The sequence below is a fragment of the Canis aureus genome, chromosome 38 (genome assembly GCF_053574225.1).
Source record: "Canis aureus isolate CA01 chromosome 38, VMU_Caureus_v.1.0, whole genome shotgun sequence".
In the NCBI taxonomy this organism is placed as follows: Eukaryota; Metazoa; Chordata; class Mammalia; order Carnivora; family Canidae; genus Canis; species Canis aureus.
The window spans coordinates 30,692,637-30,719,537 of NC_135648.1; positions in this window are offsets into that span (position 1 = coordinate 30,692,637).

Consider the following 26,901-nt stretch of genomic DNA (forward strand, 5'->3'; position numbering starts at 1 on the left):
CACCTGTGGACCCTTATGATCTGGATGTTCTGTTCCACACCTGAGCCTCATCTGAACATGAGGACTCTGGATCCTCTCTGGGCCTCACCCAGATCTGCTGACTCTGGTCCTCACCTGTGGACCATTATGACCTGGATACTCTGTTCCACACCTGAGCCTCACCTGGACTCTGGTCCCAATCTGGATGTCACCTAGACCAGTTGAATCTGGTACCCCTCTAGGCCTCAACTAGACCTGGTGACTCTGGTCCTAATCTGGGCCTCACTGGGACCTAGTGAACATGCTCCCCACCTGCGCCTCATCTGGCTCTGGTGACTCTGGTTCTACCTGGGCATCATCGGGACATGGTTACTCTATTCCCCACTGGGACTGACCTGATCCTGTAACTCTGGTCCTGACTTTGCCTATTCTGTACCAGGTGACTCTGGCTCGACCTGGGCCGCACCTGTAACTGGTGACTCTGATCCTAAGCATGGCCTCACCTGACCTGGTGACTGTGGTTCCCATCGGGATCTCACCTGGCCCTCATGTCTCTGGTCCGACCTGGTCCTCACCAGGACCTGATGTCTCTGGTACCCACCTGGGTAGCATCAGGATATGGTTACACTGTTCACTAACAGTGACCCAGCCGGACCTATTAACTCTGCTCTTCACCTGGGCCATACCTGGAAATGGTGATTCTGGTCTGCACCTGAGACTGCCCTTGATCTTGTGACTGTGGACCCCACCTAGGCTTCACCCGGATTTGGGGAATCCGGTCCCCATCTGGGCCTCACCTGGCCCTGTTGACCATGGTCCTCAACTGGGCAAAATTGGTACCCCATGACTGTATTCCACAACTGGACCTCACCTGGACCAGATGACTCTGGTCCCCCTCTGGGTGTCACCGTGCCCTCGTGACTGTGAACCCCACTTTGGCCTGACTTGGACCTGCTGACCCTGGTTGCCACCTGCGCCTGGCCTCGAACTGTTGACTCTGGTTCTTGCAAGGTCCTCCTCTGGACCTGGTGATCCTGGTCCCCACCTGGGCCTCACCTGGACGTGGTCACTCTTGTCACCACCAGGGACTCACCTGGACCTTCTTACTGTGTTCCACACCTGGGCCTCAAGTAGATCTGTTGACCATGGTCCCCAAGCCGGCCTCACATGGACCTGTTGCCTCTGATCATCACCGGTATCTCACGTGTACCTGGTAACTCTGGTCCTCACCTGGGCCTCATCTGGACTAGTGACTCTGGTCCCCACCTGGGCTTCACCTGGATCTGGTGACTCTGGTCCCCACATGGACTTCACCTGGCTCTGGTGACTCTGGTCCCCACCTGGACCTCTCCCGGACCTGGTGACTCTCTTTCCAACATGGACCTCACCTGGATCTGGTAACTCTGGTCCTCAGTTTGGCCTCACCTGGACCTGGTGTCTCTAGTCCCCACTTTGACCTAACTCAGAACTGCTGAAACATGCCCTATCTAGACCACACCCAGACCTGGATACTCTTGTCCCCAGCTATGCCTCAATTCGACCTGATGAATCTGGTCCTCACGTGGGCCTCACATGGACCTGGGACTCAGCTGGATAGAGTGGCTCTGGTTCCCACAAGGGGCTCACCTGATACTGCTGACTGTGGTCTTATTCTATGCCTCACCAGGACATAGTGATTCTGTTCCCCATCTGGGCCTGCATGGTCCTAGTGACTCTGGTCCTCACCCAGGCATCATTGGGACCTGGATACTCTATTCCACATCTGGGACTCACTCTGACCAGGGACCTCTGGTCCCATTCTTGGCCTACAAATAAACTGGTTACTCTGGTTCCCCCTCTGGGAATCACCCTTACCTGGTGACACTGGTCACCCCTTGGGCTTCATTGGGCTTGGTGAATCTGGTCCTTAGCTTGTCCTCCCTTGGATCTGGTGACTGGTCGCCAGCTGGGCCTCACCTGGACTTGGTGAACCCTGTTGCCACCTGCGCCTCACCTGGACCTTGTGACTGTGGTCCCACCAGGACCTCACCTGGATCTGGTGGCTCTGGTTCACATATGGGGCTCTCCTGTAACTAGTTCCTGTGGTCTCCATCTGGCCTCACCTGGAAACAATGACTCTCATCCATATTTGGGCCTCTCCTGGACCTGTTGACTCTGGTCCTTACCTGGGCATCATTGGGACCTGGATACTCTCTTATATACCTGGGCCTCACCTGGACCTGGTGACTGTGGTCCCACCTGGGCCTCACCTGGACGAGGTGACTGGTTCCCACAGGGACCTCACCTGGACCTGGTGACTCAGGTCCTCATATGGGCATCATGGGACCTGGTTTCTCAGTTTCACTTCGGGGCGTCACCTGAACCTAGTGATTCTCGTCCCGCTCTGGGCCTCACCCTGACGTGGTGACTCTGGTCACCACATGGATATCACCAGAACCAGTGACTCTGGTCCCCCTCTGGGACTCACCCGGAGCTGGGGACAGTGGTCCTAATCTAGGCCTCAACAGGACCTGGTGAATCTACTCCTCCGTTAGGCCACGTCTGGACCTTGTGACTCTTTTCCCACCTGGCATCAATTTGACATGGTTACTCTGTTCCCCACATGGGTCTCACATGGACATGATAACTTTGCTCCGCACTTTGTTCTCAACTGGTCCTGATGACTCTGGTCTCCCCACCTAGGCCTCAATCTGGACCTGGTGACTGTGGTCCCCACCTGGGTCTCACCTCGACCTGGTGACTCTCATTCCCACATGAACCACACCAGGACCTGCTGACTATGGTGTTCTTGTAGACTCACATTTACCTGGTGACTCCGGTCCCCACTAGGGCCTCACATGGATCTGGAGACTCTGGCCTGCAGGATGGCCTCACCTGGACCTGGTGAGTGGGGTTGCCACCTGGGCCTCACCCATACCTGGTGACTCAGGTCCCCACGTGGGCCTCTTGGACCTGGTGAATCTGGTCCTTACCTGGTCCTTCCCGGACCCGGGGACTCTTGTCACCACCTGGGACTCACATGGACCTGGTGAATCTGGTCCCCATCTGGGTCTCACCCATTCCTGGTGATTTGTTCCCCACCTGGACCTGATTGATGTGGACTCTTTCTTGGCCTCACCTGGAACTAGTGACTCTGATTCTATCTGCTCATCACGCAGACCTGGTGACTCTGGTCCTCACCTGGGCATCGTTGTTACCTGGTGACTCTGTTCCTCACCTGAGCCTCACCTGGACATGATGACTCTGGAAAATCTCTGGGTCTCACCCTGACCTGGTGACTCTGGTCCCCATCTGGATGTCACCTGGACCAGTTGATTCTGGTACCCTCTAGGCCTCAACCAGATCTGGAGACTCTGGTCCTCAACCTGGCCTCACCTGGACCTAGTGAATATGCTCCATCTGGGCATCATTTGGACCTGGTGACTCTGGTCCCTACCTGGGCATCATCGGGACATGGTTCCACTGCATGTCCTGCAGGTTGGCCTCACCTGGATCTGGTAACTCTGGTCCCAACCAGGGCATCATCGTGACATGTTTCCTCTGCATGACCTGCATGTTGGCCTCACCTGGACCTGGAGAGTGGTGTTGCCACCTGGGCCTCACCCCTACCTGGTGACACAGGTCCCCACGTGGGCCTCACGTGGACCTGTTGAATCTTGTCCTTACCTGGTCCTCACCCAGAACTGGTAAGACTGGTCACCACCTGGAAGTCACCTGGATCTGCTGAATCTGGTCCCCATCTGGGCCTCACCCAGTCCTGGTGAATTTTTTGCCCACCTGGCCCTGATTTCTGTCGACTCCTTCTTGGCCTCACCTGGAACTTGTGACTCTGATCCTAAGTGGGTCTCACCCAGATCTGGTGACTCTGGTCCTCACCTGAGGACCATTATGATCTGGATACTCGGTTCCACACCTGAGCCTCACCTGGACATGATGACTCTTAATCCCCTCTGGGCCTCACCCTGACATGGTGACTCTGGTCCCCATCTGGATATCACCTAGACCAGGTGAATCTGGTACCCCTCTAGGCCTCAACTAGACCTGGCGTCTCTGGTCCTCAACTGGGCCTCACCAGGAGCTAGTGAACATGCTCCCCACCTGCGAATCAATTGGACCTGGTGACTCTGGTTCTACCTGGGCATCATCGGGACATGGTTCCTCTGCATGACCTGTAGGTTGGCCTCACCTGGACCTGGTGAGTGGGGTTGCCACCTGGGCGTCACCCATACCTGGTGACTCAGGTCCCCACGTGGACCTCTTGGACCTGGTGAATCTGGTAATTCTGGTCACCACCTGGGAATCCCCTCGACCTGGAGAATCTGGTCGCCATCTGGGCCTCACCCAGTCCTGGTGACTTTGTTCCCCACCTGGACCTGATTCCTGTGGACTCCTTTTGGGCCTCACCTGGAATTGGTGACTCTGATCCTAACTGGGCCTCACCCAGATCTGCTGACTCTGGTCCTCACCTGTGGACCACTATGACCTGGATACTCTGTTCCACACCTGAGCTTAACCTGGTAATGATGACTCTGGATCCTCTCTGGGCCTCACTCTGACATGGTGACTCTGGTCCCCATCTGGATGTCACCTAGACCAGGTGAATCTGGGACCCCTGTCGGCCTCAACAAAACCTGGTGACTCTGGTCCTCAACTGCGCCTCACCTGGACCTAGTGAACATGCTCCACACCTGCGCCACATCTGAACGTGGTGACTCGGGTTCTACCTGGGCATCATCGGGACATGGTTACTCTATTCCCCAATGGGACTGACCTGATCCTAGTAACTCTGGTCCTGACTTTGGCCTCTTCTGTACCAGGTCACTCTGGCTCCACCAGGGCCTCACCTGTAACTGGTAACTCTGATCCTAAGCATGGCCTCACCTGACCTAGTGACTGTGGTTCCCATCGGGATTGTACCTGGACCTCATGTCTCTGGTCCCACCTGGGCCGCACCCGGACCTGGTGTCTCCGGTACCCACCTGGGTAGCATCAGGATATGGTTACACTGTTCACTAACAGTGACCCAGCCGGACCTATTAACTCTGGTCTTCACCTGGGCCACACCTGGACATGGTGACACTGGATCCCACCTGGGTCTCAACTTGACATGGTGAGTCGGATCCCCACCTGGTCGTCACGTGTAACTGCTGATTCTCCGGCCCACATGGACATCATGTGGACCTGGTGGCTGCAGTGTTTCTAGCTTCTCGTGTACCTTGTGACTCTGGTCCCCGCCAGGGCCTCACTGGTTCCTGGGGAATGTGGTTGCCACCTGCACCTCACTTGGACCTGGTGATTATGGTCTGCACCTGAGACTACCCTGGATCTGCTGACTGTGGTCCCCACCTGGGCTTCACCTGGATATGGGGACTCCAGTCCCCATCTGGGCCTCACCTGGCCCTGTTGACCATGGTCCTCAACTGGGCAAAATTGGGACCCGGTGACTGTGTTCCACAACTGGACGTCACCTAGACCAGGTGACTCTGGTCCCCCTCTGGGTCTCTCCGTGCCCTAGTGACTGTGAAACCCACTTTGGCCTGACTTGGACCTGCTGACCTTGGATGCCAGCTACGCCTGACCTCAAACTGTTGACTCTGGTTCTTTCAAGGGCCTCCCCTGGACCTGGTGATCCTGGTCCCCACCTGGGCCTCAACTGAACGTGGTGACTCTTGTCACCACCTGGGACTCACCTGGACCTGGTTACTGTGTTCCACACTTGGGCCTCAAGTAGACCTGTTGACCATGGTCCCCAAGCCGGCCTCACATGGACCTGTTGCCTCTGATCCCCACCGGGGCCTCACGTGTACCTGGTAACTCTGGTCCTCACATGGGCCAATTTGGATATGGTGACTCTGGTCCCAACCTGGACTTCACTCGGATCTGGTGACTCTGGTCCCCCCTGGACCTCTCCTGGACCTGGTGACTCTCTTTCCAACATGGACCTCACCTGGATCTGGTGAGCTTGGTCCTCAGTTTGGCCTCACCTGGACCTGGCGTCTCTCGTCCCCAGTTTGACCTAACTCAGAACTGCTGAATCTTGCCCCACATAGGCCGCACCCAGACCTGGTGACTCTTGTCCCCAGCTATGCCGCAATATGCCCTGATGAATCTGGTCCTCACGTGGGCCTCACATGGACCTGGGACTCCGCTGGATAGAGTTGCTCTGGTCCCCACAAGGGGCTCACCTGATACTGCTGACTCTGGTCTTATTCTATGCCTCACCAGGACCTAGTGATTCTGTTCCCCATCTGGGCCTGCATGGCCCTAGTGACTATGGTCCTCACCCAGGCATCATTGGGACCTGGATACTCTATTCCAAGCCTGGGCCGCACTTTGACCAGGGACCTCTGGTCCCATTCTGGGCCTCAAACTAAACTGGTTACTCTGTTTCCCCCTCTGGGCCTCACCATTACCTGGTGACTCTGGTCACCCCTTGGGCTTCACCTGGGTCTGGTGAATCTGGTCCATAGATGGTCCGCACCTGGATCTGGTGACTGGTCGCCACCTGGGCCTCAGCTGGACCTTGAGACTGTGGTCCCACCTGGAACTCACCTGGATCTGGTGGCTCTAGGTCCCATATGGGACTCTCCTTGACCTGGTTCCCGTGTTATCCATCTGGATTCACCTGGAACAGAATGACTCTGCTCCATATTTGGGCCTCTCCTGGGCCTGTTGACTCTGGTCCTAACATGGGGATCATTGGCAACTGGATACTCTCTTATATACGTGGGCCTCACCTGGATCTGGTGACTGTGGTCCCACCTGGGCCTCACCTGGACGAGTTGACTGGTTCCAACAGGGACCTCAGCAGGACCTGGTGATTCAGGTCCTCATATGGGCATCATGGGACCTGGTTTCATTTCCACATCGGGGCCTCACCTGGACCTAGTGATTCTCATCCCCTTCTGGGCCTCACCCTGTCGTGATGACTCTGGTCCCCAGCTGGATATGCCCAGAACCGGGTGACTCTGGTCCCCCTCTGGGACTCACCCAGAGCTGGGGACACTGGTATTCAACCGGGCCTCAACAGGACCTGGTGAATCTACTCCTCACTTAGGCCTCGTCTGGACCTTGTGACTTTTTTCCCACCTGACATCAATGGGACATGGTTACTCTGTTCCCCACCTGGGCCTCACCTGGATATGATAACTTTGCTCCAACTTTGGCGTCAAATGTTCCTCATGACTCTGGTCCCCCCACCTAGGCCTCAATCTGGACCTGTTGACTGTGGTCCCCACCTGGGTCTCACCTGGACCTGGTGACTCTCATTCACACATGAACCACACCAGGACCTGTTGACTGTGGTGTTCTTGTAGACTCACATTTACCTGGTGACTCCGGTCCCCACTAGGGCCTCACCTGGAACTGGTGACGGTGGCATGCATGTTGGCCTCACCTAGACCTTGTGAGTGGGATGGCCACATGGGCCTCACCCATACCTGGTGACTCAGGTCCCCCCGTGGGCCTCTTGGACCTGGTAAATCTGGTCCTTACCTCGTCCTCTCCCAGACCCGGGAACTCTGGTCACCACCTGGGCCTCACATGGACATGATGAGTGTGGATCCTCTCTGGGCCTCACCCTGACCTGGTGACTCTGGTCCCCATCTGGATGTCACCTGGACCAGGTGATTCTGGTACCCCTCTAGGCCTCAACCAGATCTGGTGACTCTGGTCCCACTTGGCCCTCACCAGGACATGGTGTCTCTGGTACCCACCTGGTTAGCATCAGGATATGGTACTCTGTTAACTAACAGTGACCCAGCGGGAACTATTAACTCTGGTCTTCAACTGGGCCACACCTGGACATGGTGACCCTTGTTTCCACCTGGGTCTCACCTGGACATGGGGAGTCGGATCGCCACCTGGTCCTCACCTGTAACTGGTGATTCTCGTTCCCACGTGGACATCATGTGGACCTGGTGGCTGCAGTGTTTCTAGCTTCTCATGTACCTCGTGTCTCTGGTCCCCACCAGGGCCTCACCGGGACCTGGTGAGTGTGGTTTCCACCTGCACCTCACCTGGACCTGGTGATTCTGATCTGCACCTGAGACTACCCCGTATCTGGTGACTGTGTTCCACATCTGGGCCTCACCTGGCCCTGTTGACCATGGTCCACAACTGGGCAAAATTGGGACCCGGTGACTGTGTTCTACAACTGAACCTCACCTGAACCAGGTGACTCTGGTCCCCCTCTGGGTCTCACCGTGCCCGAATGACAGTGAACCCCACTTTGGCCTGACATGGACCTGCTGACCCTGGTTGCCACCTGCGCCTGACTTCGAACTGTTGACTCTGGTTCTTTCTAGGGCGTCCCCTGGATATGGTTATCCTGGTGCCTACATGGGCCTCACCTGGACCTGGTGACTCTTGTCACCACCGGGAACTCACCTGGATCTGCTTACTGTGTTCCGCACCTGGGCCTCAAGTAGACCTGTTGACCATGGTCCCCAAGCCGGCCTCACATGGACCTTTTGCCTCTGATCCCCACCGGGGCTTCACGTGTACCTGGCAACTCTGGTCCTCACCTTCGCCTCATCTGGACCTAGTGACTCTGGTCCCCACCTGGGCTTCACCTGGATCTGATGACTCTTGTCCCCACCTGGACTTCACCTGGATCTGGTGACTCTGGTCCCCACCTGGATCTGATCTGCATCTAGTGATTCTGGTCCTCAGTTTGGCCACACCTGGACCTGGCGTCTCTCGTCCCCACTTTGACCTACCTCAGCACTGCTGAATCTTGCCCCACCTAGGCCGCACCCAGACCTGGTGCCTCTTGTCCCCAGCTATGCCTCAATTCGACCGGATGAATCTGGTCCTCACGTGGGCCTCACATGGACCTGCTACTCAGCTGGATAGAGTTGCTCTTGTTCCCACATGGGGCTCACCTGATTCTGGTGACTGTGGTTTTTTTCTATGCCTCACCAGGACCTAGAAATTCTGTTCCCCATCTGGGCCTGCATGGCCCTAGTGACTCTGGTCCTCACCCAGGCATCATTGGGACCGGGATACTCTATTCCACACCTGGGCTTCACTCTGACCAGGGACCTATGGTCCCATTCTGGGCCTCAAACTAAACTGGTTACTCTGGTACCCCCTCTGGGCCTCACCCTAACCTGGTGACTCTGGTCACCCCTTTGGCTTCACTTGGGCCTGGTGAATCTGGTCCTTAACTGGTTCTCACCTAGATCTGGTGACTGGTCTCCACCTGGTCCTCACCTGGACTTGGTGAATCCTGTTGCCATCTGCGCCTCACCTGGACCTTGTGACTGTGGTCCCACCTGGAACTCACCTGGATCTGGTGGCTCTGGTTCCCATATGAGGCTCTCCTGAACCTGGTTCCTGTGGTCTCCATCTGTCCTCAGCTGGAACACAATGACTCTGATCCATATTTGGTCGTCTCCTGGACCTGTTGACTCTGGTCCTTACATGGGCATCATTGGGACCTCGATACTCTCTTATATACCTCGGCCTCACCTGGACCTGGTGAATTTGGTCCCACCCGGGCCTCACCTGGGTGAGGTGAGTGGTTCCCACAGGGACCTCACCTGGACCTGGTGACTCAGGTCCTCATATGGGCATCATGGTACCTGGTTCTCAGTTCCTCATCGGGGCCTCACCTGGACCTAGTGATTCTCGTATCCCTCTGGGCCTCACCCTGACGTGGTGTCTCTGGTCCCCACCTGGATATCACCAGAACCGGTGACTCTGGTCCCCCTCTGGGACTCACCCGGAGCTGGGGACACTGGTCCTCAACTGGGCCTCAATAGGACCTGGTGGAAGTACTCCTCACTTAGGCCTCGTCTGGATCTTGTGACTTTTTCCCACCTGGCATCAATGGGACATTGTTACTCTGTTCCCCACCTGGGCCTCACCTGGACATGGTAACTTTGCTCCACTCTTTGGCCTCAACTGCTCCTGATGACTCTGGTCCCCCCACCTAGGCCTCAATATGGACCTGGTGACTGTGGTCCCCACCTGGGTCTCACCTGGACCTGGTGACTCTCGTTCCCACATGAACCACACCTGGCCCTAGTGACTGTGGTGTTCTTGTAGACTCACATTTACCTGGTGACTCCAGTCCCCACTAGGGCCTCACCTGGATTGGTGACTATGGCCTGTAGGTTGTCCTCACCTGGACCTGGTGAGTGGGGTGCCACCTGGACCTCACCATACCTGGTGACTCAGGTCCCCACTTGGGCCTCTTGGACCTGGTGAATCTGGTAATTCTGGTCACCACCTGGGAATCCCCTGGACCTGGAGAATCTGGTCGCCATCTGGGCCTCACCCAGTCCTGGTGACTTTACTCCCCACCTGGACCTGATTGCTGTGGAAACTTTTGGGCCTCACCTGGAACTGGTGAGTCTGATCCTAACTGGGCCTCACCCAGATCTGGTGACTCTGGTCCTCACCTGTGGACCACTATGACCTGGATACGCTGTTCCACACCTGAGCCTCACCTGGATATGATGACTCTGGATCCTCTCTGGGCCTCACTCTGACATGGTGACTCTGGTCCCCATCTGGATGTCACCTAGACCAGGTGAATCTGGGACCCCTGTCGGCCTCAACCAGACCTGGTGACTCTGGTCCTCAACTGGGCCTCACCTGGACCTAGTGTACATGCTCCCCACCTGCGCCTCATCTGGACGTGGTGACTCGGGTTCTACCTGGGCATCATCGGGACATGGTTACTCTATTCCCCAATGGGACTGACCTGTTCCTAGTAATCTGGTCCTGTCTTTGGCCTCTTCTGTACCAGGTCACTCTGGCTCCACTTGGGCCTCACCTGTAACTGGTAACTCTGATCCTAAGCATGGCCTCACCTGACATGGTGACTGTGGTCCCCATCGAGATCTTACCTGGACCTCAGGTCTCTGGTACTACCTTGGCCTCACCAGGACCTGGTGTCTGTGGTACCCACCTGGGTAGCATCAGGATATGGTTACACTGTTCACTAAAAGTGACCCAGCCGGACTTATTAACTCTGGTCTTCACCTGGGCCACACCAGGGCATGGTGACAGTGGATCCCACCTGGGTGTCAACTTGACATAGTGAGTCGGATCCCCACCTGTTCCTCACGTGTAACTGCTGATTCTCCGGCCCACATGGACATCATGTGGATCTGGTGGCTGCAGTGTTTCTAGCTTCTCATGTACCTTGTGACTCTGGTCCCCGCCAGGGCCTCACTGGGTCCTGGGGAATGTGGTTGCCACCTGCACCTCACTTGGACCTGGTGATTATGGTCTGCACCTGAGACTACCCTGGATCTGCTGACTGTGGTCCCCACCTGGGCTTCACCTGGATATTTGGACTCCGGTCCCCATCTGAACCTCACCTGGACCTGTTGACCATGGTCCTCAACTGGGCAAAATTGGGACCCGGTGACTGAGTTCCAAAACTGGACGTCACCTGGACCAGGTGACTCTCGTCCCCCTCTGGGTCTCACCGTGCCTAGTGACTGTGAACCCCACTTTGGCCTGATTTGGACCTGCTGAACCTGGTTGCCACCTGCGTCTAACCTCGAACTGTTGATTCTGGTTCTTTCAAGGGCCTCCCCTGTACCTGGTGATCCTGGTCCCCACCTGCGCCTCACCTGGACGTGGTGACTCTTGTCACCACCGGGGACTCACCTGGACCTGCTTACTGTGTTCCACACCTGGGCCTCAGATAGACCTGTTGACCATGGTCCCCAAGCCGGCCTCACATGGACCTGTTGCCTCTGATCCCAACCGGGGCCTCACGTGTACCCGGTAACTCCTGTCCTCACCTGGACCTCATCTGTTCCTAGAGACTCTGGTCTCCACCTGGGCTTCACCTGGATCTGGTGACTCAGGTCCCCACCTGGACTTACCTGGATCCGTTGACTCTGGTCCCCACCTGGACCTCTCCTGGGCCTGGTGACTCTCTTTCCAACATGGACCTCTCCTGGATCTGGTGACTCTGGTCCTCAGTTTGGCCTCACCTGGACCTGGCGTCTCTCGTCCCCACTTGAACCTAACTCAGAACTGCTGAATCTTGCCCCAACCTAAGCCGCATCCAGATATGGTGACTCTTGTCCTCAACTATGCCTCAATTCCACCTGATGAATCTGTTCCTCACGTGGGCCTCACATGGACCTGGCACTCGGCTGGACCTGGGACTCAGCTGGATAGAGTGGCTCTGGTTCCCACAAGGGGTCACCTTATACTGGTGACTGTGGTTTTATTCTATGCCTCATCAGGACCTAGTGATTCTGTTCCCCATCTGGGCCTGCATGGCCCTAGTGACTCTGGTCCTCACCCAGGAATCATTACGACCTGGATACTCTATTCCACACCTGGGCCTCACTTTGACCAGGGACCTCTGGTCCCATTCTGGGCCACAAACTGAACTGTTTACTCTGGTTCCCGCCCTGGGACTCACCCTTACCTGGTGACTCTGGTCACCCCTTGGGCTTCATTTGGGCCTGGTGAATCTGGTCCTTAGGTGGTCCGCACCTGGATCTGGTGACTGGTCGCAACCTGGTCCTCACCTGGACTTGGTGAATCCTGTTGCCACCTGGGCCTCACTTGGACCTTGTGACTGTGGTCCCACCTGGACCTCACCTGGATCTGGTGGCTCTGGTTCCCATATGGGGCTCTCCTGGACCTGGTTCTTGTTGTCTCCATCTGGCCTCACCTGGAACACAATGACTCTGATCCATATTTGTGCCTCTCCTGCACCTGTTGACTCTGGTCCTTACCTGGGCATCATTGGGACCTGGATACTCTCTTATATACCTGGGCCTCACCTGGACCTAGTGACTCAGGTCCCATCTTGGCCTCACCTGGATGAGGTGACTGGTTCCCACAGGGACCTCACCTGGACCTGGTGACTCAGGTCCTCATATGGGCAATATGGGACCTGGATTCTCAGTTCCACATAGGGGCCTCACCTGGAACTAGTGATTCACCTTCACCTCTGGGCCTCACCCTGACGTGTTGACTCTGGTCCCCACATGGATATCAGCAGAACCGGGTGACTCTGTTCCCCCTGTGAGACTCTCCCGGAGCTGTGGACACTGGTCCTCAACTAGGCCTCAACAGGACCTGATGAATCTACTCTTCACTTAGACCTCTCTGGACCTTGTGACTCGTTTCCCACTTGTCATCAATGGGATATTGTTACTCTGTTCCCCAACTGGGCCTCACCTGGACATGATAACTTTGTTCCATTCTTTGGCCTCAACTGGTCCTGATGACTCTCGTCCCCCCACCTAGGCCTCAATCAGGACCTGGTGACTGTGGTCCCCTCCTGGGTCTCCCCTGGACCTGGTGACTCTCGTTCCTACATGAACCACACCTGGACTTGGTGACTGTGTGTTCTTGTAGACTCACATTTCCCTGGTGACTCCGGTCCCCACTAGGGCCTCACCTGGATCTGGTGACTCTGGCCTGCAGGTTGGCCTCACCTGGACTTGGTGAGTGGGGTTGACACCTGGGCGTCACCCATACCTGGTGACTCAGGTCCCCACGTGGGCCTCTTGGACCTGGTGAATCTGGTCCTTACCTGGCCTCTCCCAGATCCAGGGACTCTGGTCACCACCTGGGACTCACCTGGACCTGGTGATTCTGGTCCCCATCTGGGCCTCACCCAGTCCTGGTGACTTTGTTCCCCACCTGTACCTGATTGCTGTGGACGCTTTCTTGGCCTCACTTGGAACTGGTGACTCTGATCGTATCTGCGCGTCACCCAGACCTGGTGACTCTGGTCCTCACCTGGGCATCATTGGTACCCGGTGCCTCTGTTCCACACCTGAGCCTCACCAGGACATGATGACTCTGGAACCTCTCTGGGTCTCACCCTGACATGGTGACTCTGGTCCCCATCTGGATGTCACCTAGACCAGGTGAATCTGGTACCCCTCTAGGCCTCAACTAGACCTGGTGACTCTGGTCCTCAACGGGGCCTCACTGGGACCTCGTGAATATGCTCCCCACCTGCGCCTCCTCTGGACCTGGTGACTCTGGTTCTACCTGGGCATCATCGGGACATGGTTACTCAATTCCCCACTGGGACTGACCTGATCCTGGTAACTCTGGTCCTGACTTTGGCGTCTTCTCTACCGGGTGACTGTGGCTCCACCTTGGCGTCATCTGTAACTGATGACTCTGATCCTAAGCATGGCCTCACCTGACCTGGTGACTGTGGTTCCCATCGGGACCTCACCTGGACCATATGTCTCTGGTCCCACCTGGGCCTCACCAGGACCTGGTGTCGCTGGTACCCACCTGGGTAGCATCAGGATATGGTTACACTGTTCACTAGGAGTGACACAGCCAGACCTATTAACTCTGGTCTTCACCTGGGCCATACCTGGACATGGTGACACTGGTTCCAACTTGGCTCTCTCCTGGACATGGTGAGTAGGATCCCCGCCTGGTCCTCACCTGTAACTGGTGATTCTCCTTCCCTCATGGACATCATGTGGAACTGGTGGCTGCATTGTTTCTAGCTTCTCATGTACCTCGTGACTCTGGTCCCCACCAGGGCCTCACAGGGAACTGGTGAGTGTGGTTGCCACCTGCAACTAACCTGGACCTGGTGATTCTGGTCTGCACCTAGACTACCCTGGATCTGGTGACTTTGGTCCCCACCTGGGCTTCACCTGGATTTGGGGACTCCGGTCCCCATCTGGGCTTCACCTGGCCCTGTTGACCATGGTCCACAACTGGGCAAAATTGGGACCCGGTGACTGTGTTCCACAACTGGACCTCACCTGACCAGGTGACTCTTGTCCCCCTCTCGGTCTCACCGTGTCGTGGTGATTCTGGTCCCCACCTGGATATAACGAAAACTGGGTGACTCTGGTCCCCCTCTGGGACTCACCCGGATTTGGGGTCACTGGTCCTCAACTGGGCCTCAACAGGACCTGGTGAATCTACTCCTCACTTAGGCCTCGTCTGGACCTGTGACACTTTTCCCACCTGGCATCAATGGGACATGGTTACTATGTTCCCCACCTGGGCCTCACCTGGACATGATAACTTTGTTCCACACTTTGGCATCAACTTGTCCTGATGACTCTGGTCCCCCCACCTAGGCCTCAATCTGGACCTGGTGACTGTGGTCCCCACCTGGGTCTCACCTGGACCTGGTGACTCTCGTTCCCACATGAACCACACCAGGACTGTGGTGTTCTTGTAGACTCACATTTACCTGGTGACTCTGGTCCCCACTAGGGCCTCACCTGGATCAGGAGACTCTGTCTGCAGGTTGGACTCACCTGGAACTGGTGAGTGTTGTGGCCACCTGGGCCTCACCCATACCTGGTGACTCAGGTCCCCCCGTGGGCCTCTTGGACCCGGTGAATCTGGTCCTTACCTGGTCCTCTCCCGGAGCTGGGGACTCTTGTCACCACCTGGGACTCACCTGGACCTGGGGAATCTCGTCCCCATCTGGGTCTCACCCAGGCCTGGTGATTTATTCCCCACCTGGACCTGATTGCTGTGGACTCTTTCTTGGCCTCACCTGGAACTGGTGATTCTGATTCTATCTGCGCATCACCCAGACCTGGTGACTATGGACCTCACCTGGGCATCGTTTGTACCTGGTGACTCTGTTCCACACCTGAGCCTCACCTAGACATGATGACTCTGGAAAATCTCTGGGCCTCACCCTGACCTGGTGACTCTGGTCCCCATCTGGATGTCACCTGGACCAGGTGACTCTGGTACCCCTCTAGGCCTCAACCAGATCTGGGGACTCTGGTCCTCAACTGGGCCTCACCTGGACCTAGTGATTCTGTTCCCCCTCTGGGCCTCCATGGCCCTAGTGACTCTGGTCCTCACCCAGGCATCATTGGGACCTGGATACTCTATTCCACATCTGGGACTCACTCTGACCAGGGACTTCTGGTCCCATTCTTGGCCTCAAACTAAACTGGTTACTCTGGTTCCCCCTCTGGGCCTCACCCTTACCTGGTGACACTGGTCACCCCTTGGGCTTCATTGGGGTTGGTGAATCTGGTCCTTAGGTGGTCCGCACCTGGATCTGGTGACTGGTCGCCACCTGGGCCTCACCTGGACTCGGTGAATCCTGTTTCCACCTGCGTTTCACCTGGACCTTGTGACTGTGGTCCCACCTGGTTCTCACCTTGATCTGGTGGCTCTGGTTCCCATATGGGGCTCTCCTGGAAATGGATCCTGTGGTCTCCATCTGGCCTAACCTGGAACACAATGACTCTGATCCATATTTGGACCTCTCCTGGACCTGTTGACTCTGGTCCTTACTTGGGCATCATTGGGACCTGGATACTCTCTTATATACCTGGGTCTCACCTGGACCTGGTGACTGTGGTCCCACCTGGGCCTCACCTGGACGAGGTGACTGGTTCCCACAGGGACCTCACCTGGACCTGGTGACTCAGGTCCTCATATGGGCATCATGGGACCTGGTTTCTCAGTTCCACATCGGGGCCTCACCTGGACCTAGTGATTCTCGTCCCCCTCTGGGCCTCACACTGACGTGGTGACTCTGGTCCCCACCTGGATATCACCACAAACAGTGACTCTGGTCCCCCTCAGGGACTCACGTGGAGCTGGGTACAGTGGTCCTAATCTGGGCCTCAACAGGACCTGGTGAATCTACTCCTCAGTTAGGCCACGTCTGGACCTTGTGACTCTTTTCCCACCTGACATCAATGGGACATGGTTACTCTGTTCCCCACCTGGGCCTCACCTGGACATGATAACTTTGCTCCGCACTTTGGCCTCAACTGGTGCTGCTGACTCTGGTCCCCCCACCTGGGCCTCAATCAGGACCTGGTGACTGTGGTCCCCACCTGGGTCTCACGTGGACCTGGTGACTCTCGTTCCCACATGAACCACAGTTGGTTCTGGTGACTGTGGTGTACTTGTAGACTCACATTTACCTGGTGAGTCCGGTACCCACAAGGGCCTCACCTGCATCTGGTGACTCTGGCCTGCAGGTTGGCCTCACCTGGACCTGGTGAGTGGGGTTGCAATCTGGGCCTCACCCACACCTGGTGATTCAGGTCATCACGTTGGTCTCTTGGACCTGGTGAATCTGGGCCTTACCTGGTCCTCTCCCAGACCCGGGGACTCTGGTCACCACCTGGGCCTCACCAGGAACTGGTGAATCTAGTCCCCATCTGGGCCTCACCCAGTCCTGGTGACTTTGTTCCCACATGGACCTGATTGCTGTGGACTCTTTCTTGGCTTCACCTGGAACAGGTGACTCTGATCCTATCTGCACGTCACCCAGACCTAGTGACTCTGACTCTAACCTGGGCGTCATTGGTACCTGGTGACTCTTTTCCACACCTGAGCCTCACCTGGATATGATGACTCTGGATCCACTCTGGGCCTCACCCTGACCTGGTGTCTCTGGTCCCCATCTGGATGTCACCTGGACCAGGTGATTCTGGTACCCTTCTAGGCCTCAACAAGATCTGGGGACTCTGGTCCTCAACTGGGCCTCACCTGGACCTAGTGAATATGCTCCATCTGGGCCTCATTTGGACCTGGTGTCTCTGCTCACTACCCGGGGAACATCGGGACATGGTTCCACAGCATGGCCTGCAGGTTGGACTCACCTAGAACTGGTAAGTCCTGTCCCTACCTGGGCATCATCGGGACACGGTTCCTCTGTATGGCCTGCACGTATGCCTCACCTGGCCCTGGTGAGTGGGTTTGCCACCTGGGCCTCACCCATACCTGGTGACACAGGTCCCGACGTGGGCCTCACTTGGACCTGGTGAATCTGGTCCTTACCTGGTACTCACCGGAACTGGTAACTCTGGTCACCACCTGGGAATCACCTGGACCTGGTGAATCTGGTCCCTATCTGGGCCTCACCCAGTCCTGGTGACTTTGTTCCCCACCTGGACCTGATTGCTGTGGACTCTTTCTTGGCCTCACCTGGAATTGGTGACTCTGATCCTATCTGCGCGACAACCATACCTGGTGACTCTGGTCCTCACCTGGGCATCATTGGTACCTGGTGACTCTGTTCCACACCTGAGCCTCACCTGGACATGATGACTCTGGAACCCCTCTGGGCTCACCCTGACCTGGTGACTCTGGTCCCCATCTGGATGTCATCTGGACCAGGTGATTCTGGTAGCACTCTAGGCCTCAACCAGATCTGGTGACTCTGGTCCTCAAGCGGGCCACCTTGACCCAGTTAATATAATCCATCTGGGCCTCTTTTGCACCTGGTGATTCTGGTCCCTACCTGGGCATCATCGGGACATGGCTCCACTGCATGGCCTGCAGGTTGGCCTCACCTGGCCCTGGTGAGTAGGGTTGCCACCTGGGCCTCACCCATACCTGGTGACTCGGGTCCCCACGTGGTCCTCTTGGACCTGATGAATCTGGTCCTTACCTGGTCCTCTCCCAGACCCGGGGACTCTGGTCACCACATGGACCTGATTGCTGTGTACACCTTCTTGGCCTCACCTGGAACTGATGACTCTGATCCTAACTGGGCCACACCCAGATCTGCTGAATCTGGTCCTCACCTGTGGACCATTATGACCTGGATACTCTGTTCCACACCTGAGCCTCACCTGGACCTGATGACTCTTAATCCTCTCTGGGCCTCAGCCTGACATGGTGACTCTGGTCCCCATCTGGATGTCACCTACCAGGTGAATCTGGTACCCCTCTAGCCCTCAACTAGACCTGGGCATTCTGGTCCTTAACTGGGCCTCAACGGGACCTAGTGAATATGCTCCACTCCTGCGCCTATGTGGACCTGGTGACTCTGGTTCTACCTGGGCATCATCGGGACATGGTTACTCTATTCCCCACTGGGACTGACCTGATCCTTGTAACTCTGGTCCTAACTTTGCCCTCTTCTGTCCCAGGTGACTCTGGCTCCACCCGGGCCTCATCTCTAACTGGTGACTCTGATCCTAAGCATGGCCTCACCGACCTGGTGACTGTGGTTCCCAATGGAACCTCACCTGGACCTCATGTCTCTGGTTCCTCCTGACCCTCACCAGGACCTGGTGTCTCTGGTACCCACCTGGGTAGCATCAGGATATGGTTACACTCTTCACTAACAGTGACCCAGCCAGAACTATTAACTCTGGTCTTCACCTGGGCCACAAGTGGACATGGTGTCACTGGTTCCTACCAGGGTCTCACCTGGACATGGTGAGTCGGATCCCCACCTGGTCCTCACCTGTAACTGGTGATTCTCGTTCCCACATAGACATCATGTGGACCTGGTGGCTGCAGTGCTTCTAGCTTCTCATGTACCTCGTGACTCTGGTCCCCACCAGGACCTCAGCGGGACCTGGTGAGTGTGGTTGCCACGTGCACCTCACCAAGACCTTGTGATTCTGGTCTGCACCTGAGACTACCCTGGATATGGTGACTGTGGTCCCCACCTGGGCTTCACCTGGATTTGGGGACTCCGGTCCCCATCTGGGCCTCACCTGGCCCTTTTGTCCATGGTCCTCAACTGGGCAAAATTGGGACACGGTGACTGTGTTCCACAACTGGACCTCACCTGGACCAGGTCACTCTGGTCCCCCTCTGGGTGTCACCGTGCCCTAGTGACTGTGAACCTCACTTTGGCCTGACTTGGACCTGCTGACCCTGGTTGCCACCTACGCCAGACCTCGAACTGTTGACTCGGGTTCTTTCAAGGGCCTCCCCTGTACCTGGTGATCCTTGTCCCCACCTGCTCCTCAGCTGGACGTGGTGACACTTTTCCCAACCGGGGACTCACCTGGACCTGCTTACTGTGTTCCACACCTGGGCCTCAAGTAGACCTGTTGACCATGGTCCCCAAGCCGGCCTCACATGGACCTGTTGCCTCTGATCCCCACCGGGGCGTCACGTGTACCTTGTAACTCTGGTACTCACCTGGGCCTCATCTGGACCTAGTGACACTGGTCCCCACCTGGGCTTCATCTGGATCTGGTGACTCTGGTCCCCAACTGCACCTCTGCTGGACCTGGTGACACTCTTTCAAACACGGACCTCACCTGGATCTGGTGACTCTGGTCCTCAGTTTGGCCTCACCTGGACCTGGCGTCTCTTGTCCCCTCTTTGACCTAACTCACAACTGCTGAATCTTGCCCCAATTAGGCCGCACCCATACCTGGTGACTCTTGTCCCCAGCTATGCCTCAATTCGACCTGATGAATCTGGTCCTCACGTGGGCCTCACATGGACCTGCTACTCACCTGGATAGAGTGGCTCTGGTTCCCACATGGAGCTCATCTGATCCTGGTGACTGTGGTTTTATTCTATGCCTCACCAGGACCTAGTGTTTCTGTACCCCATCTGGGCCTGCATGGTCCTAGTGACTCTGGTCCTCAACCAGGCATCATTGGGACCTGGATACTCTATTTCACATCTGGGACTCACTCTGACCAGGGACCTCTGGTCCCATTCTGGGCCTCAAACTAAATGGTTACTCTGGTTCGCCCTCTGGGCCTCACTCTAACCTGGTGACTCTGGTCACCCCTTTGGCTTCACTTGGGCCTGGTGATTCTGGTCCTTAGCTGCTCCTCACCTGGATCTGGTGACTGGTCTCCACCTGGCCTCACCTGGACTCGGTGAATCCTGTTGCCACCTGCGCCTCACCTGGACCTTGTGACTGTGGTACCACCTGGACTTACATGGATCTGGTGGCTCTTGTTCCCATATGGGGCTCTCCTGGACCTGGTTCCTGTGGTCTCCATCTGGCCTCACCTGAAACCCAATGACTCTGATCCATATTTGGGCCTCTCCTGGACCTGTTGACTCTGGTCCTTACCTGGGCGTTTTGGGACCTGGATACTCTCTTATATAGCTGGGCCTCACCTGGACCTGGTGACTGTGGTCCCCACCTCGGTCTCACCTGGACCTGGTGACTCTCGTTCCCAGATGAACCACACCTGGACCTGGTGACTGTGGTGTTCTTGTATACTCACATGTACCTGGTGACTCCAGTTCCCACTAGGGCCTCACCTGGTTCTGGTGACTCTGGCCCGCCGGTTGGCCTCACCTAGACCTGGTGAGTGGGGTTGCCACCTGGACCTCACCCATACCTGGTGACTAAGGTCCCCACGTGAGCCTCTTGGACCTGGTGAATCTGGTCCTTACCTGGTCCTTTCCCAGACCCGGGGACTCTATCCCCATCTGGGCCTCGCCTGGACCTGGTGAATCTGGTCCCCTTCTGGGTCTCACCCAGGTCTGGTGACTTTGTTCCCCACCTGGACCTGATTGCTGTGAACTCTTTCTTGGCCTCACCTGCAACTGGTGACTCTGATCCTATCTGCGTCTCACCCAGATCTGGTGACTCTGGTCCTCACTTGGGCATCATTGCTACCTGGTGACTCTCTTCCACACCTGAGCCTCACATGGACCCGATGAGTCTGGTAGCACTCTGGGCCTCCCCCTGACCTGGTGACTCTGGTCCCCATCTGGATATCACCTGGACCAGGTGATTCTGGTACCCTTCTAAGACTCAAGCAGATATGATGAAACTGGTCCTCAACTGGGCCTCACCTGGACCTAGTGAATATGCTCCATCTGGGCCTTATTTGGACCTGGTGACTTTGGTCCCTACCTAGGCATCATCCGGACATCGTTCCACTGCATGGCCTGCAGATTGGCCTCAATTGGACCTGGTAAATCTGGTCCCTACCTGAGCATCACCGGGACATGGTTCCTCTGCATGGCCTGCAGGTTGGCCTCACCTGGACCTGGTGAGTGGGGTTGCCACCTGAGCCTCCCCCATACCTTTTGACACAGGGCCCCACGTGGGCCTCCCTTTGACCTGGTGAATCTGGTCCTTACCTGGTCCTCACTCGGAACTAGTAAGTCTAGTCACAACATGGCAATCATCTGGACCTGGTGAATCTGGTCCCCATTGGGCCTCACCCAGTCCTGGTGACTTTGTTCCCCACCTGGACCTGATTGCTGTGGACTCCTTTTGGGCCTCACCTGGAACGGGTGACTCTGATCCTAACTGGGCCTCACACAGATATGGTGACTCTGGTCCTCACCTGTGGAACATTATGACCTGGATACACTGTACCACACCTGAGACTCACCTGGACAAGATGACGCTGGATCCCCTCTGGGCCTCAGCCTGACCTGGTGACTCTGGTCCCCATCTGGATGTCACCTGGACCAGGTGATTCTAGTACCCCTCTAGACCTCAACCAGATCTGGTGACTATGGTCCTCAACTGGGCCTCATCTGTACCTAGTGAATATGCTCCGTTTGGGCCTCATTTGGATCTGGTGACTCTGGTCCCTTCCTGGGCATCATCGGGGCATGGTTCTACTGCATGGCCTGCAGGTTGGCCTCACCTGGACCTGGTAAACCTGGTCCCAACCTGGGCATCATCAGTACATGTTTTCTCTGCATGCCCTGCAGTTTGGCCTCACCTGGTCCTGGTGTGTGGGGATGACACCTGGCCCTCACCAATGCATGGTGACACAGGTCCCCACGTGTGTCTCACTTGGACCTGGTGAATCTGGTCCTTACCTAGTCCTCATCCGGAACAAGTAACTCTGGTCACCACCTGGGAATCACCTGGATCTGGTGACTCAGGTCCCCACCTGCACTTCACCTGGATCTAGTGGCTCTGGTCCCCAACTGGACCTCTCCTGAACCTGGTTGGTGACTCTCTTTCCAACATGGCCCTCACCTGGATCTGGTGACTCTGGTCCTCAGTTTGGCCTCACCTGGACATGGTGTCTTCGTCCCCACTTTTACCTAACTCAGAACTGCTGAATCTTGCCCCACCTAGGCCCCACCCAGACCTGGTGACTCTTGTCCCCAGCTATGCCTCAATTCGACCTGATGAATCTGGTCCATCTGGTTGTCACCTGGACCAGGTGACTCTGGTACCCCTCTAGGACTCAACCAGTTCTGGTGCCTCTCGTCCTCAACTGGGCCTCACCTGGACCTAGTGAATAAGCTCCATCTGGGCCTCATTTGGACCTGGTGACTCTGGTCTCTACCTGGGCATCATCGGGACATGGTTCCACTGCATGGCCTGCAGGTTGGCCTCACATGAACATGGTAACTCTGGTCCCTACCTGGGCTTCATCGGGGCACGGTTCCTCGGCATGGCCTGCATGTTGGCCTCACCTTGAACTGGTGAGAGGGTTTGCCACCTGGTCCTCACCCATACATGGTGACACAGGTCCCCATGTGGGCCTTACTTGGACCTGGTGAATCTGGTCCTTACCTGATCCTCACCTGGAAGTGGTAACTCTGGTGACCACCTGGGCCTCACCTGGACCTGGTGAATCTGGTCCCCATCTGGGCCTCACCCAGTCCTAGTGATTATGTTCCCCACCTGGACCTGATTGCTGTGGACTCTTTCTTGGCCTCACCTGAAACTGGTGACTCTGATCCTATCTGCGCATCACACAGACCTGGTGACTCTGGTCCTCAACTGGGCATGATTGGTACCTGGTGACTGTTCCACACTTGAGCCTCACCTGGACATGATGACTGTGGAACGTCTCTGGGCCTCACCCTGACATGGTGACTCTGGTCCCAATCTGGATGTCACCTAGACCAGGTGAATCTGGTACCCCCCTAGGCCTCAACTAGACCGGGGGAATCTGGTCCTCAACTGGGCCTCACCGGTATCTAGTGAATATACTCCCCACCTGCGCCTCATCTGGACGTGGCGACTCTGGTTCTCCCTGGGCATCATCGGGACATGGTTACTCTATTACCCACTGGGACTGACCTGATCCTGGTAACTCTGGTCCTGACTTTGGCGTCTTCTCTACCAGGTGACTCTGGCTACACCTAGGCCTCACCTGTAACTGGTGACTCTGATCCTAAGCATGGCCTCACCTGACCAGGTGACTGTAGTTCCTTTCGGGACCTCACCTGGACCTCATGTCTCTGGTCCCACCTGGGCCTCACCAGGAGCTGTTGTCTCTGGTACCCACCTGCGTAGCATCAGGATATGGTTACACTGTTCACTAACAGTGACCCAGCCGAACCTATTAACTCTGGTCTTCACCTGGGCCACACCTGGACATGGTGACACTGGTTCCCACCTGGGTCTCACCTGGACATGGTGAGTCGGATCCCCACCTGGTCCTCACCTGTAACTGGTGATTCTCGTTCCCACATGGACATCATTTGGACATGGTGGCTGCAATGTTTCTAGCTTCTCATGTATCTCGTGACTCTGGTCCCCACCAGGGTCTCACCGGGACCTGGTGAGTGTGGTTGCCACCTGCACCTAACCTGGACCTGGTGATTCTGGTCTGCACCTGAGACTACCCTGGATCTGGTTACTGTGTTCTCCACCTGGGCTTCACCTGGATTTGGGGACACCGGTCCCCATCTGGGCCTCACCTAGCCCTGTTGACCATGGTCCTCAAATGGGCAAAATTGGGACCCGGTGACTGTGTTCCACAACCGGACCTCACCTGGACCAAGTGACTCTGGTCCCCCTCTGGGTCTCACCGTGCCCTAGTGATCGTGAAACCCACTTTGGCCTGACTTGCCCCTGCTGACCCTGGTTGCACCTGCGCCTGACCTCGAACTGTGGACACTGGATCTTTCAAGGTCCTCCCCTGTACCTTGTGATCCTGATCCCCACCTGGGCCTCACCTGGACGTGGTGACACTTGTCACCACCGGGGACTCACCTGGACCTGCTTACTGTGTTCGACACCTGGGCCTCATGTAGACCTGTTGACCATGGTCCCCAAACAGGCCTCATATGGACATGTTGCCTCTGATCCCAACCAGGTCTCACGTGTACCTGGTAACTCTGGTCCTCACCTGGGCGTCAACTGGACCTAGTGACTCTGGTCCCCACCTGGGCTTCAACTGAATCTGGTGACTCTGGTCCCCACCTGGAATTCACGTGGATCTGGTGGCTCTGGTTCCCACCTGGACTTCACCAGGATCTGGTGACTCTGTTCCCCACCTGTACCTCTCCTGGACATGGTGACTCTCTTTCCAACATGGACCTCACGTGGATCTGGGGACTCTGGTCCACACCTGGACCTGACCTGCATCTGGTGACTCTGGTCCTCAGTTTGGCCTCACCTGGATCTGGCATCTCTCGTCCCCACTTTGACCTAACTCAGAACTGCTGAATCTTGCCCCACCTCGGCCGCAACCAGACCTGGTGACTCTTGTCCCCATCTATGCCTCAATTCGACCTGATGAATCTGTTCCTCACGTAGGCCTCACATGGACCTGGGACTCAGCTGGATAGAGTGGCTCTGGTTCCCACAAGGGGCTCACCTGATACAGCAGACTGTGGTCTTATTCTATGCCTCAACTGGTCCTAGTGATTCAGTTCCCATCTGGGCCTGCATGGCCCTAGTGACTCTGGTCCTCACCCAGGAATCATTAGGACCTGGATACTCTATTCCACACCTGTGCCTGACATTGACCATGGACCTCTCGTCCCATTCTGGGACTTAAACTAAACTAGTTACTGGTTCCCCTTTGGGCCTCAACCTTTCCTGGTAACTCTGGTCACCAGATTGGCTTCACTTGGGCCTGGTGAATCTGGTCCTTAGCTGGTCTCACCTGGATTTCGTGAATGGTCTCCACCTGGGCCTCACATGGACTTGGTGAATCCTGTTGCCACCTGCGCCTCACCTGCACCTTGTGACCGTGGTCCCACCTGGATCTCACCTGGATCTGGTGACTCTGGTTCCCATATGGGGCTCTCCTCGACCTGGTTCCTGTGGTCTCCATCTGGCCTCACCTGGAACCCAATGACTCTGATCCATATTTGGGCCTCTCCTGCACCTGTTGACTCTGGTCCTTACCTGGGCATCATTGGGACCTGGATACTCTCTTATATACCTGGGACTCACCTGGACCTGGAGACATTGGTCCCACCCGGGCCTCTACTGGATGAGGTGACTGGTTCCCACAGGGACCTCACCTGGACCTGGTGACTCAGGTCCTCATATGGGCATCATGGGACCTGGTTTCTCAGTTCCACATTGGGGCCTCACCTGTACCTAGTGATTCTCGTGCCCCTCTGGGCCTCATCCTGACGTGGTGACTCTGGTCCCCACCTGCATATCACCAGAACCGGGTGACTCTGGTCCCCCTCTGGGACTCACCCGGAGATGGGGACACTGGTCCTCAACTGGGCCTCAATAGGACCTGGTGAATCTACTCCGCACTTAGGCGTCGTCTGGACCTTGTGACTCTTTTCCCACCTGGCATCAATGGGACATTGTTACTCTGTTCGCCTCCTGGGCCTCACCTCGATATGATAACTTTGCTCCACTCTTTGGCCTCAACTGGTCCTGATGACTCTGGTCCCGCCACCTAGGCCTCAATCTGGACCTGGTGACTGTGGTCCCCACCTGGGTCTCACCTGGACCTGGTGACTCTCGTTCCCAGATGAACCACACCTGGACCTGGTGACTGTGGTGTTCTTGTATACTCACATGTACCTGGTGACTCCAGTACCCACTAGGGCCTCAGCTGGATCTGGTGACTCTGGCCCGCCGGTTGGCCTCACCTAGACCTGGTGAGTGGGGTTGCCACCTAGGCCTCACACATAGCTGGTGACTCAGGTCCCCACATGAACCTCTTGGACCTGGTGAATCTGGTCCTTACCTGGTCCTTTCCCAGACCCGGGGACTCTATCCCCACCTGGGCCTCACCTGGACCTGGTGAATCTGGTCCCCATCTGGGTCTCAACCAGGTCTGGTGACTTTGTTCCCACCTGGACCTGATTGCTGTGAACTCTTTCTTGGCATCACCTGCAACTGGTGACTCTGATCCTATCTGCGCCTCACCCAGGTCTGGTGACTCTGGTCCCCACGTGGGCCTCTTGGACCTGGTGAATCTGGACCTTACCTGGTACTCTTCCAGACCCGGGGACCACCTGGGCCTCACCTGGACCTGGTGAATCTGTTCCCTATCTGGGCCTCACTGAGTCTTGGTGACTTCATTCCACACCTGGACC